Below are 16,154 nucleotides of genomic sequence, written 5' to 3' on the forward strand. Positions count from 1 at the left end.
GAAATTCAAAATTCACTATTTCCACGGTGGCATCACGAGTTCGTTACTTTCAAAACTAGCCCATTTGACACGGCTATTCTCACGGTCTATTAACCGACCGCCATATGGCTGGCGAGCCTTACTACGCGCCATGGCTGGCGAGCCTTACTACGTACCACAGCTGGCGAGCCTTTGTCCGCAAACGTGCGAGGACATATCCGAAGATGCCTCAGGTATGACTCCTTCTTATGGCTGGCGAGCTTTTGTACATAGTCTAACGGACTTTAAAAGACGTGAACGGATAGTCGACAGACTCTAAAATGTTCCCGACGACAGGTCCTTAGCTCGTACCCTCGAGTCGCCTTGGCGTCGCCCTTCCCGATGGCAGGTCCTTGGCCCGAATCCTTTTGAGCCGCCTCGACGTCGCTTGGGTCTCCAGGTTATAATCTTCGATTGACCTGGGGGCTCTACTTTGACTTTCGCCCTGTCCAAGCCTCAGTCAAAGTGGGGGCTTTGTAGATACCCAGTATCTTCTGAGACTTCGACAAACACCCGATGATTATCGGACTATAACATGTTTTGGAATCGCGGCGTTTGATCGACTGTTTGTGTACAACTTTATATCGGAAAACTTAAAATGATTTCGAAAATAAAACTTTTCAAAAATATTTCAAAAATACCTAGAGTGTTTAATGCACGACGACGGGGTCGCAATGACACACTAACTAGAGTCAAAACCGACACCGGACCAAAAACCGACTCAAAAATTCAAATCCCGACTCCAACAACGAGTCAAACCGAGTCAACCACCATAAACAAAACATTTCAGACCTTCTACCTTAAGTTTTCCCGGATTTATGTTTGGTCAAGTACCAAACATATGACTACAAAACCTAGGATAGAACAAATCATGATTGCATTTGTGTAAAAGCGACAACTCGCCTCGAAGACCCGCGACGTGGCTCGCGTCTCTTTGAGCAGCCCAGGTGGCCACGTCGCTCAAAACTCACACAACCACTCATTCTCCTATAAATACTCCTCAAATGCCTCCCATTTTAGACTTACGCGAGTGTCCGCCCCCTCTTTTCTCTCTTAAAATTCTCGACTCGACTTCTTAAGTCACAATCCGACGCATATTTACGACCTACCGATCGTAAATACAAGCCTTACACATTGTTTGGTACCGTCATCGTGCATTATATCACTTGACTGACCACTTCGACCACTACACCGTCACTAAACTTAAAACACTCTTTTTACTTGCCAAAACGGTTTTAAACCGAGTCTTTTCCGATCAAACGAGTTGTTACACTTACGTCGGTCACTCGCCATAACCAAACATGTAAGTATGAGGGTGTAAAAATCCTTCTTTTATCATGTTTTCATTTGTTTCATGACTATAACATGCTAAAACGTGCATAACATGAACCAAAACATGGGATAAACGAGCCAAAACTGATTTTTGGCCTGAGACAGAAGCCCCTTGGTTCGCCGGCTAGCCCGCGCCTAAATGGGGTTTCCAGGTCAAAGATCAACCGTGTTGGTTCTCGTCATTTCCCTTTAATTCATTTTCATATTTGTAATCGGTTTTTACCATTTCAAATATTTTCAAACCCTTTTTATTTTATTTTATTTGTTTAAACCATAAAACATTTTTCACCCTTGGTTCCTCATACCATGACGGTTAAATCCGTGTTTCGGTGATAATATTTGGTTAATGACATTTAAAAGGTATTTTAAAGCCTTTTATTTCATTTTTGGGAGGTATTTTAAAGCCTCTCATCACTTCTTTACATTTTCAAAACAAATATATTAGTCACCAACACAAATTCATCCTTGGTTCTACATACCATGCCGGATTTTAACCCGGGTACGATGATGAGTATCGGCTAATTATATTCAAATGAACTCAAAACAATTAGTTCATAATCATTTTCAAAACTATTCATGTCAAGTTTGTCAAGTCAAACCCGACACCGAATATTATCAAAATAATGATGATTATTCGAGTTTAGTTCTTCAAATTAACAAATGCGGTCTAAACGACCCTTTCAAACCAAATCGGGTTCAAATACCCATTTCTCAACACGTTTTGTAACGTTTTCGAAAGGTCAGAATACAACATATAACCGTAGGCTGACCCGCGCCTCAAGCAGGACTTTTCTTTCTCATTTTCAGAACCAGGGGAGGCCCCTTTACACCGCCGGCTGGCTCACGCCTCATGTAGCCGTCTGGTACAGGGCCTGTTCCCTTTCTAGCATTAGTCTAGGACGATCCCGACTCCGATTAGCTTGGATATAGGATGGATCAGATGACTATTTGTTCATTCAAAATCGTATTTGCAAAATGCACTACTAAAACAAATAGATCACGTTATGCACCCTAAACCTAATACGGTAAATGGATGTTTAATTTCCGTCTTGCATGCAAATCAATCATTAATCCAACTCGACATCTTATACTTGATACTTGGATTAAATCAACTGACTTAGAAAGCTCTCACATGTTAGGTTTAAATTATTGGATGTGCATTCATGCATTTAAACCGTTTTATCTACTTTTGCATTCAACCAACCAAGATCAATCAGTAGAGGCCGCTACCGCGGGAGGGATTGGGTGTCTGATTAAAGGGCTTCCCAATACGTACCTTCACCTCTTACTCAGAAACTTTGGATAGTGGACGACCTTATCCAGGGCGTACGAGAGTCATTCTAGAGATAGGATGCTAAAGAGGGACGATTTCCTTATCTTTAGTACCTATGTCAAACGCTCATTTGTGCTTCGATTTGACCGAGGTATAAAGTGGATTTTGAGCGGGTTCCAAGCATCCCATAAATGCTTTATGGTGACTCCGAACATCTCTAATCGGTTCGAGACCCTTACCGAGACGAAACCGACCGACATAAAACGATCCGGTCGAAAGCATTTTTACGCCGCCGAGCGTGGCTTTCAAATGACCGTTGCACGTCCACCGATTGGCCTAGCATGCAGGTGTCGCGCGACTACGGACCAGTAGGTGGCCCCCCAAATCCACAGACCGAGATGTGGCCCACGTCCACACCACAGTAAGTACAAATTAAATACTCGGGTAAATCAGCGTACTTTCGTTTTCTAAAATCTCGATCTGAGGGAGTAGCCTTGCATTTAGAATGGTCCCTACGACCATAGCATTCATGCCCTAATCCCATTTTCATATTGTTATCGGATTGTTCTGTTAAGAAGTTCAATACCTTTGTACTTCCTTCCCATTTATCGTGAACCTTACGTGCATGAAGAAGTAGTTCTTTTAATGATTGAATTTCCTCATTGCATTTTGTATGATCAATCTTAATTTCCATAGAGGAACTACCTTCACAGTGATTATTTAATTGGTTATTTAATTTACCAATTTTCTCTTCATATTGTTTTGAGATTTTTAGTTGATTAATCTCCTTTTCATTTAGTTGCTTATTAAGAAAATTAATTTCCTTTTTATGATCTGAGATTGTACCATTCTTGGCTGAAGTCTTGGTTCTTTGAAGTTCATTAAGTTTCTTCAATTATGCGGTTATAGCTACATTGGCTATAACCTTGGCTTGAAGTTGCTTAATGTTGAGTTTCTGCTCTTTGGTTATTGCTTCATTAGCTATAAACTTAGATTCAAGAGCCTTCTTCTCATTAGCCATTGAATTCAAAGCTTCAGTATCATCAACGGTAGCTTTAGATTTCAATTTCTTGGCCTTTGCTTTAAGCAATTGATTTTCTTCAGCAATGTCCATTATTTGCTCTTTTAAATCTTTTAACTCAAGACTTTGCCTATGACAATGATCCAACAATTGTTCAAAATACTTAACTAACGCACTTTTGGATAATTTCTTAACTTGTTTCTTAAGTTCAAGATAACTTACCTCATCTTCATCTTCATCGGATTCAGATTCTCCCATGAAACAGAATTCTGAACTTGAGTCATTATCAATATCTAAATTTATATTGCTTAAGCATAGATTTTCGACTTCTTCATCTTCGGATTCCTCATCATCTTCTGTATCTAGATCTCCCGAGCATGAAGCCATCATGACTTGCTTGAATTCTTTATTTGTTTTGTTTCTCTGGGTTTTGTCTTTAATTTTCTTCCATGTGGGGCAATCTTTGATCATGTGATCAGAATCACCACACTTGAAGTAACCTCTATTTGCAAAAGAATTTTTCGAATCAGAAGACTTTTTGTTAGAAGAATTATTGTTGTTGAACGTTTTATTTTGTTTAAAATTGAAAAATTTATTTCTAAAACGTTTGGCAAACAACACAGTTTCATCCTCTAGATCAGACTCATTGTTTTCACTTGCGAGCGCCATACTCTTTCGAGTACTCGTTTCTGCTTCATCAGAATTTAAAGTGAGTTCATGAGCCATTAGGGCTACAATGAGTTCTTGATTTGAGAGGTTAGTGAGGTCACGACATTCCTCCATACCAGTGACCTTAGGACTCCATTTTTTTGTTAAGCTTCTAAGAACTTTTCTAGCTATGTCTTCAGTCGGAAAAAGTGCGACCTAGATTTTTTAGTTCATTTATGATACTTAAAAATCGTGTTGACATGCTATCAAGTGTCTCATTAGGCTCCATAGAAAATAGTTCGTATTTTTTTATCAAAAGATCAATACAATTTTTCTTAACAATGGACGTTCCTTCATAGGCTAATTCCAATCAATCCCATATCTCCTTGGCAGTCGTACAAGAAGAAAAGCGATCAAATTCAGTTGAAGTCATACCATTTTGTAGTAGACTTATCGCTTTTGAATTTTTTTCTGCCTTCTTGTAGTCAGCCCCGATATAGTCTTCTTCTTTTTTCTCATAGGAAGGACCTTCAGTCGTTCCTACCAAAATTTTGATAGGACCATTCTAAACGATTCTCCAACATTCCCAATCAATACCTTTAATGTAGTGTGTCATCATGTTTTTCCATAAACCATAATTCTTCCCATCAAACATGGGACATTTGAGGTATTTGGAATCCATTTCACACGTATATAGCAGCGGAAAAATAAAGAACCGAAAAAGTAGATCAACGTCTAGCTATTAAGCTATCAAGAGCACGAGGCTTTGATACCAATTGAAGAGTCTATGTAAAGATATACTCAAGAGGGGGGGTGAATTGAGTATGTTGAACTCTTGCCCACTTTTTCGATTGATTGATATTTTATTAATTGCTCGATGTTTATTAACTAAACTTGTTTAATTAATTTATCGTATGTGCGAAAATGAAATAATAAATGCGTAAATAAAGGAGACACACGAAGTTTTGAAGTGGTTCAGTTTCACAAGTCGAAACCTACGTCCACTATTCTCGATTAATAACTTTAGTACCTTTCTACGGATTACAAAATTATCAATCTAACTCGTATAACTAACTATAGTTGTAACTCAATCTAAGTATCGTTAAATACTCGATTTCTATCTTACGATAATAAGAAAGTACTACTAGATTCTACTAGTGTTCACGTTAATGAACGAGTATGAATACAATGAGTATTATTATCCTATTAATGAGATGAACGAGAATGATTGACTTAAAGAGAGGCACACGATTTTTAGCTTTAGACACAATTAGGGTTTCGAAAATAATTTGCAAATATGAAGAGATTGAATTCGAAATATGCTTAATATTTTTGCAAAGGTTTTTCTCAAAATAAGTGTCTTCCTTTTCTAATGAAAAGTTTTGGTATTTATAGGAGCAGATAAACCTAAAACTAGGTCAAGAAGAACGAAACCTTAGCCGGCCTCTTTGGCGTGAGATCTCTTCAAGTGGGCTAGGTTAGATCTTTTATTTTATTTACAAAATACTTCTTATTTAAAAACCCTAACTACTACTAGGATATTTTCGACTAGAAGGTGATATGGTCATAATCCATTCACTCTAATTGAAAACCTAACAATAATTAGTTTTAATTTATAAAACTAAGGTAATATGATTAGAAACCCTAGATTACATATCAACCCATAAGTTGTATGATAAGTCAGTAGGATTAATATAATCTATGTTATCAATTTCATCTAGAAAAGATAAAGTATAAATATCACTTTAATTTTCGAAATAATAAGTGAATCTAAAGCTTAAATTGTGCTCTCTTATACGTCTTTCATGGTTATAGGTCAAATGACTATAACCAATAACTTTGATAGGTAAGGTTAGAGATGGAATAGCTATAACCATACTTTCTCAAAGATCATTTTGTTCATACCATTTATAGAATGAATTCTTATATCCCTAATATTCATGAGATCTTTAAACATAGGTTCTTTTCTTCATCTTGATCTAGAAACTCTTCATCTTGAGCTCCCATCAAATAATATATTGTTTTGCTTGATTTAGTATTTTTTGGTTATAGACAAAACAACTATAACCAAACTCGATTACCATGCTCCAATATCGTCATGAAAATTCCATCAAACGCTATAACCACAATTAGTCTTCATGGTAATTGTCAGCTAAGATATGCACCATTTAACAAACAATTACAAGCACAAGTGTATAGCATATTACAAATCATAATACTTGTCATTATCAAAACTTATACGAATAAGGTCCAACATCTTGGTTTTTAGTGCCCTGCTCAATCAAGGTCGTAAAGATGAAGCTCTCCATTATTTGCGACTGTCCATCACATTTGATATACCAGCATTCGAAATTTATCACCTTTTCCACTTAATTCAATTTAATTGTAAAACACCAATTAGTAATTAGTAATTATTCTGTATATTGCATAATCGAAAATAGAGACCGAGGAGCACGTGAATTTCTTGATTCTTGTTGGATTTCTGATTGAAATTCAATTTTTTGTGGAAGATGAACAAAATTATTTTATAGTGGGGAGAATCCAAGAAGGTAATTAATGAAATGTGTATTTTTGTTTTTTACCCGGCGACACTAGCAATTTAAGAGCGCCAAAAAAAAAAGAATATTTTAATCAAAGGTAAACAAATGACTGAAACAGAGGGAATACTATATATATAAATTTACAAAATAACAGTCAAGATACACATAATAATATTTTAGATACACATATTATTACCCCTAGATACGCATGTTATTACCCCCAAATACACCTTCTAATAATCCAATACACATGTTATCAAACTCAACACACATTATCAAACACAGTTACACATATTTAACTAAGCTAAATTTAAGTATCTAGCAAGTTGAAGGAGTGTAACTAGCTAGCTAAAAGTAAGTATCTAGCCACTTAAGGAGTTGTGTATATAGCTAGCTAAAGGTTTGTATCGAGCAACTTAAAAAAGTGTCTCTAGCAAGAAAAAGGAGTGTATCTAAAAATCTAAAGGAGTGTATCTAACTTGCCAGAAATGTGTATCTAGTAAGGTAAATAAGTATATTTATCTTGTGAGAGATGTATATATAGCCCCGGTAGAGATCATATCTAGCAAAAGGAGTGTGATGTCATAATTCTCTTCCTGTTTTTTCAGGATGAATATAATGATATATGGAGTGTATATATTTTTTTTAAGAAAAGAGGGATGTGGTAATGTCTGTGCAAGATAAATGTTTGATTTGATCAACTCATTAAATAGTAAAGAGCAACACTTCATGCACAAAAGATAACCATATTATAACAACCGGCCCACCATCGTCATAACACAACCCCAATAAGATGGGATGTATACCTTTGGGTCATTATTTGTCCTCACTTAAGCCCAAAAGTACAAGGCATTGTTACTAAGTGGTGGATGGAATCCTTATAAACATATCTCAAGCCTCTTATTTTCCCGATGTTGGATTACTTCTCTCTCAATCTCTTGGGGTATTACAAACTCCCTCACTTAAAGAACACAATGTCTTCGTTGTGTCTCAAACTTGACCACAGCCAAGCCCATAATCCCCCCCCCTCGCTAGGTGGGTGACCCGGTTACTCTTAAACACAGGCTCACCAAACGGTCGCAAGGTTGCTCTGTTACCATTTATAACAACCCGACCCACCACCGACGTAACACTACCCCAATAAGATGGGATGTGTACCTTTGGACCATTATTTGTCCTCACTTAAGCCCAAAAGTACAAGGCCTTGTTACTAAGTGGTGGATGGAATCCCTTATAAACATATCTCAAGCCTGTTATTTTCCTGATGTGGTACAACATGTCTCTCAATCTCTTGGGGTGTTACACATATCATTCCAAAAGCAGAATAAGAATTTCATTTTCTGATTTCACCAAATATGCATTTTGAGAAGACTATACACTTTAATTTCTAAAAATAACTAAGAATTATGAAATATTTTTGTACAAAGCAAATTGTTCAGTTACATCATTCTTTATGTGACATTGAGCTAATATTTAGGCAACAAAACATTTATATTCGTGACTGAACTCAACAAGCGAGGTTACTTGATCAGAAAACTTTGGAGTACTACATAAACATTATTGTAAAAACTAAATTTAGCACAGTTCATATGCCAATTTCCTGTCAAGCACAAACTTATTAACAGAAATTAGAAAGAAAGTACTAGTGTCATTGCCAAAGCCCACTAAAGAAACACAAATACTATCCTACAACCAGTTGTATACTAGCATTGTACAACTGCCTCAAAGTTATTGAGCTCTTACACAAAGTTGTTGAGCTATTTTATGAAGTTATTGAGCTTAATAATTATTCTGTTAAGCTCAATAACTTTGTATCATAACTCGATAGTTTTGTTAATAGAGCTCGATAACTTTATAATAAAGCTCAACTACATTAAATAAGTTGTATATACAACCAGTTGTATAATATATTAACTGCTAAAGCAATGCAATGTTATGCCAGTTACATGTTGAGCTTAACTATCTGCCTGTCCTAAGCTACTTGATTTATATTCATGATGATTATTCTATCGTTGTAGTTATAGCCTCGACTTAATGCGGAGTTAACTTTGATTCCTATATCATTTAGTCACAGATGTGCCTTATACCAGTGGTGCCATCTTCTATATGAAATAAGAGCCGGGATACACAAGTATGTGATTGTAGATACACAAATACGTAATTATAGATACACAAATCAATATCTATCTATATTATTAAAGAAATATTTTTTCGAGTGATTACAAAGACTCCAACATTAATGAAATACTTAAAAGTAACAAATAATTAAATAATTAAATAAATACTACAATGATAAATCAACGAAAATTCTAATCAATGTAGAAGTTTAGTGGAAATCAACTTTTTGCGAACTTCTAACCTATTTAAATCATTATAGTTACCAATAACTCCGCATTAAAGTTCAATGTTTTTATGCCATAAGCCCGATAATATCTATCTAACTATCTATCTATCTATCTATCTATCTATCTATATATATATATATATATATATAGAGAGAGAGAGAGAGAGAGAGAGGCAAGATCCGATGAGTCCACCTAAATTTTTGAGTCCCATGAGTCCACTTATGTATCACACGCTGTACACAAGAATATCATGAATTGAGCTATTAAAGTAGTAGTAGTCATCACGCGGGTGTTGGCATATCACGAATTGCACTACCCTAAACTTGTAATCTTGGGAGTAGTAGTCATCACGCAGGTGTTGGCATATTAAAAACAGCCCATGGTTTACACTACTAGAAGAACACAACACACCAAATAATTTAACTTATCAAATGATTAATGTCTTCCAAGTTTGCAACATGAGACGTAGAGTAGTGGGCTGCCACAAACAGCATTACAGTTACAGTTGTCCTGTTCCAACCTCTATTTTTTTAACATCTGACATGGAATGATCTCAAATCACGCGGGTATTGGCATATTAAAGCAGCCCTGCATACTGACGTTGTTACATAAGAGTCAAGTCGTAAAAATATTTGAGTTAGTATATGCTCATTTAAATCTTCCATTGTTGCGTGCTTTATGGTTTTCTGTATATACTATAAATACATTAGTTAGTAGATAATATGATAATCCTCTTGTCTTCTTATCTCTCTCTATTCTCTAATGGGGTTGAGCTATGTAACAGAGGAGACACAAATAATAGCAGATTACAATGGTGTACAAGATGACTGACAATGAAGATGGTGAAAGGCGGAGTTAGGTTCATTGGTGTGATATTGTATAGTATAACTCGTGATATTGTTTAGTATTACCAGTGATATTATTTATCGTAAGGTGTGATATTGTTTTGTATAACTTGTGATACTCTTTTAGTGGACTCACAGACTCAGATACAATATCATTGGTTATACTAAACAATATAACAGCTTAGACTTTTTTTTTTAAAAAAAAAAAAAATTAAGAAATTTTTTTTTTCTAAAAAAAAAACGTGATATTTTTGTGTACAAGGTGTGATACATAAGTGGACTAACGGGACTCAAAAATGGACTTATGTAATCCTAATTCTATATATATATATATATATATAATATATATATATATATATATATATATATATATATATATATATATATATATATATATATATATATATATATATATATATATATATATATATATATATATATATATATATAGAAGAGATCAACTAAGGCCAACATATATATTGAGTCCATAAGTTCTATTATGAGCCATTTGATGGAGGGAGATGGAGGGATGAGATCAACCCCAAAAAAATGTGTTTATAAGCTAATCTCACCATCTCTCTCCTCCTTCACTAATCCACTCTAATTAATCACTAATTTACTATATATTTGTTTTCCACTCATCCATTTCTCTTTCATCTTACACATTTCATTTCTCTCTTCTCTCAAACTCTAAAAAAAAACCCCAAATAAATAAAAAAACCCAAAAATCCAAATAAATAAAAAATCCAAATAAATCAAAAAACTCAAATAAATCATTCATTCATCTCTTCCTCATTCACCACCACCTACCACCACCCCACCCGACACCAAATAACCACCCACCACCCCCGCCGCCGCCACCCCAACTCGGTTTTTTTTTTCTTCGTTTTGTGTTAGTTTGTATGTTTTGAGTTGTTTTTTCATTCATTATTTTTTTTGTCTTTTATTTTATTTTAGTTGTCTTTTATTTTATTAGTTCTCATTTTTTATTCATTTTCTTAAATCTCTTCTTGTTATACGTTTTTTTTTAAGATTTCGTGTTTTAAATCTCGTTTTTTTTTGTGAGATACTTTTTTTTCATCTAAGACAAAAATGGACTAAAGTTATACAAAAATGAACCAAAGTTATACAAAAATAGACCAAAGTTATACAAAAAAAGACTAAAGTTATACAAAAATTGGACTAAAGTTATACAAAAAATTGGACTAAAGTTATACAAAAATGAACCAAAGTTATACAAAAATGAACCAAAGTTATACAAAAATGAACCAAAGTTATACAAAAATGGACTAAAGTTATACAAAAATGGACTAAAGTTATACAAATATGGATTAAAGTTATACAAATATGGACTAAAGTTATACAAAAATGAATCAAAGTTATACAAAAATGAACCAAAGTTATACAAAAATGAACCAAAGTTATACAAAAATGAACCAAAGTTATACAGAAATGGACTAAAGTTATACAAATATGGATTAAAGTTATACAAATATGGGCTAAAGTTATACAAATAAGGACTAAAGTTATACAAAAATGGACCAAAGTTATACAAAAATGAACCAAAGTTATACAAAAATGGACTAAAGTTATACAAACATGAACCAAAGTTATACAAAAATAGACCAAAGTTATACAAAAAAAGACTAAAGTTATACAAAAATTGGACTAAAGTTATACAAAACATTGGACTAAAGTTATACAAAAATGAACCAAAGTTATACAAAAATGAACCAAAGTTATACAAAAATGAACCAAAGTTATTCAAAAATGGACTAAAGTTATACAAATATGGATTAAAGTTATACAAATATGGACTAACGTTAGTCCATTTTTGTATAACTTTGGTTCATTTTTGTATAACTTTGGTTCATTTTTGTATAACTTTAGTCCAATTTTTGTATAACTTTAGTCCATTTTTTGTATAACTTTGGTGCATTTTTGTATAACTCTGGTCTATTTTTGTATAACTTTGGTTCATTTTTGTATAACTTTGGTTCATTTTTGTATAACTTTAGTCCAATTTTTTGTATAACTTTAGTCCATTTTTGTATAACTTTGGTTCATTTTTGTATAACTTTGGTTCATTTTTGTATAACTTTAGTCCATTGTTGTATGACTTTAGTCCAATCTTTGTATAACTTTAGTCTTTTTTTGTATAACTTTGGTCTATTTTTGTATAACTTCAGTCCTTTTTGTATAACTTTAGTCCATTTTTGTATAACTTTAGTCTTTATTTGAATAACTTTTGTCCTTATTTGTATAACTTCAATCATTTGTTGTATAATTGTAGTCCAAATTTGTATAACTTTAGTCCTTATTTGTATAACTTTAGTCCTTATTTGTATAACTTCAGTCCAAATTTGTGTAATTTTAGTCCAAAATTGTATAACTTTATTCCATAAGAGTATAACTTCAGTCGTTTTTTGTATAACTTTAGTCCAAATTTGTATAACCCAACCAAACAAAAAACCAACAAAAAACCAACAAAAAATTAATAACCAACAAAAATTTAAAAACCAAATAACAATAAAAAAAACCAAATAACAATAACAATAATAACAATAACAAAACAAAAAACCAAATAACAATAAAAAAACAACACCCACAGAAAAATAACATAAAACCAAACGAAAATTTAAAAAAAAAATGAAAAAAAAGAACGAAAAAAACGAGAAAGGAAGAGCAGGAGGGAGAAAGGAAAAAGGAGAAAGGAAAAAACCAAATAAAAAAACCAATATAAATCTAAAAAACAAAAAAAAGACAAAAAAAGTGAGAAAACAAAGACAGCAACAACGACACCACCACACCACCTTCTTCCTTTTTCCTTTCTCGCACAACCACCGCCACCCCCACCATAACCACCATGACTGACCCACTCACCTCACCTTTCTCCCCAAACCGCAACAACCACCACCACCATCACGAGCAACAACAACGGCCGACGAGCAATGGAGGAAAGGCGGGATTTTCAAATTTTGAATTTTGAAACTACGCGGGCGCTTTTTTGTTTAGATCTGAAGAAAAAAAAGGACGAAGTTGGCAGAGGGTTGTTGCGGTGTTGTTGTTGGCAGGTGTGGGTGGGTGTGGTGGTGGTAAGGAGGGTTGTTGGTGTTGTTGTTGTTGTTGTTGTCGTGGAGTTGTTGCGGTGGTAGAGGGAGGAGGGAGGAGGGAGTCGTGGAGTTGTTGTTGTTGTTGTTGTCGTGGTGTTGTTGTTGCTGGTTGTTGGCGTTGTTGTTATTGGTTCGCTCGTGGTGGCGGTTCAATGGAGGGAGACGAAGGATCTGGTGGTGTTGGGTGGTGTTGGTTCTCGGTGGTGGGTCTGGTGAGGTGGAGGTGGCGGCATGGTGGTGTACGGCGGCCGAGAAGGAAGGAGGGAAAGGGATGCAGTGACGGGATGGTGTCGGGATGAGGGTGGTTTTTTTATTTGTTGGGAATTTTAGGGAAAATGGGTTTTTTGTTTTGGGTTTTTTTGTTGGGAATTTCAGAGAAAATGGGATTTAGTGAGAGGGTGGAAGGGTGGAAGGGTGGGATAATGAGAGGAGAGATTAGGAGAGGGTAAAGTTTAAGGAGTTGGAATGATTAAGGGAGGTAATTAGAGGAGATTAATTTGTGACCTTTCATTTAGATGCAATCTCATCCCTCTATCCCTTCCATCCAAGGGTTCTTATAAGGACTTAGGGCCTTATATGGTATCAAGGCCTTATAAGAACCCTTCTCTCTCTCTCTCTCTCTCTATATATATATATATATATATATATATATATATATATATATATATATATATATATATATATATATAGGAATGGGATCATGTGAGGATACACTATCTTTTTGAGGATTGAGGATTTCGTTACAATATCAGAGGTTGTTCAATATAATATCACAGGTTATTTGATAAAATATCACAAAAAAAAAACACACTGTACGAGAAAAAAAAATTATAATTTTTTTTTAAAAAAAAAAAAAAAATTTTGGCAAAGGTCGATTTTTCGTGATATTGTATTGAAGGACATGTGATATTGTATTCACTAATCCTCAATCCTCAAATATTTAGGAGTTCTCACGGATCCGACTCTATATATATATATATATATATATATATATATATATATATATATATATATATATATATATGAGTCAAGATCCGGTGAGAACGACCACTCGGAGCAAACGGTGAGAACGTTTTTCATTAAACCCAAATAAGCGCCGAGACAATTAAACCCAATTAACCATTCAACCTATACCACACTCTCATCTTAAGCGCATCCCATAACTCCAGTCGCATGCCGCTGGAGCTCCGGCATGATCCTCGTTAAACGCAGTAAAATTTCAACAGCACCACCACCGCCGTTAGATCACGTTGCACCACGACCACAATTCACCGGCAACACTCCCCCACCACAAAACCACCAAAATTGTAGAAAATAAGTCGAAATTAACATGAATAACATCAAACGACTTAATTTAATTTGACATTAACATTATTTAACTCCATACTTCTCGTCAAATGCTCTTCCTCTTCTTTAAACTTCACTACAACTCAGTTTGATTCAAACGAAATATAGTGCATCTGATTTCTATATTAATGTATCTCAATTCAATTTTAATGTACCTAGTAACTAGTTTTGTGTATAAATCTTAAAGATATATTAAAATAGTGGTGAGATACACCAAAATTTAGTGTAGATACATTGAAATAGATGAGTAATCACCGAATGAAGGTGATTAGGTATAGGCGGCGGGGCCATCGTAGTTCAGCCGACGATGGTACCAGCAGCCGATGGAATGATTGTGAGTTCTTCGACCAAGATGATTGAGAGTAGGGACGAAAAGAGAAGTGTTTGGTGGTGGCCAGAATGATACTATGGATGGTGCCAACACATTGTGAGCCTCATGGTGGCGACGGTGGACAACGGAGACGGAGTTGGTGATGGGTGTGTTAAGGAGGTAGTGTGTCAGATGGAGATGAGAGATGTAAATTGTGCGGGCTGAGTTTGTGAGAGGGACCCAGACGAGAGAAAAAATGATTATGGGTCAACGAGTTTGATTTTCCTATTTTTTTGGAATTAATCAGTTAATACGCGTTAAAATAAGGGTATAATATGATCGTTCTCACCGAGTGTTCGTCCTCACCGGATCTTAACTCTCTCTCTCTCTCTCTCTCTCTCTCTCTCTATATATATATATATATATATATATATATATATATATATATATATATAGTTAAGTCCACTATATAGTTATAAGTCCATAAGTTCTATTAAGGGCCCTTGGATGATAAAAATGAATGGACAAGATCTACTCACAAAAAGGGTGTTTAATGGCTAATCTCACACACTCTCTCCTCCCTCACTAATCCATCCTATTTAATTACTAATTCAGTATAACTTCTTCTCCTCTAATCCACTTCTCTCACATATCACACATTTCACTTCCCTCCTCTCTCAAAAACACTAAGACAAGTTTACGACAATTCTGTATTCTTTAGAGTGTAACTTCTTTGTTTTATGAGTATAACTTTAATCTAAAATAGTGCAACTTTATACTAAAAAGTGATTTTGAAGTATATGTTTTTAACTTTTTGTAATTTTAAGACAAGTTTACGACATTTCAGAAATTTTTAGAGTGCAACTTTTGTGTTTTACAAGTATAACTGTAGTCCAAATTTGTGTAACTTTATACTAGAAAGTGACTTTGACGGATATTTTTTGACTTTTTGTAATTGTAAAACAAGTTTACGACATTTCAGTAGTTTCTAGAGTATAACTTCAGTGTTTTACAAGTACAACTTTAATTCAAAATAGTGCAACTTTATATTAAAAAGTGAATTTGAAGTATATTTTTTCGACTTTTTGTAATTTTAAGATAAGTTTACGACATTTCAGTATTTTTTAGAGTGTAACTTCTGTGTTTTACGAGTATAACTTTAATTAAAATAGTGTAACTTTACCCCTAAAAAAAATAGTGTAACTTTATATTAAAAAGCGAATTTCAAGTATATTTTCTTGACTTTTTGTAATTTTAAGACAAGTTTACGACATTTTAGTACTTTTTAGAGTATAACTTCAGTGTTTTTCAAGTATAACTTTAATTCTAAATAGTGCAACTTTATACAAAAAAGTGAATTTG

Source organism: Silene latifolia, chromosome Y (genome assembly GCF_048544455.1).
Source record: "Silene latifolia isolate original U9 population chromosome Y, ASM4854445v1, whole genome shotgun sequence".
NCBI lineage: Eukaryota > Viridiplantae > Streptophyta > Magnoliopsida > Caryophyllales > Caryophyllaceae > Silene > Silene latifolia.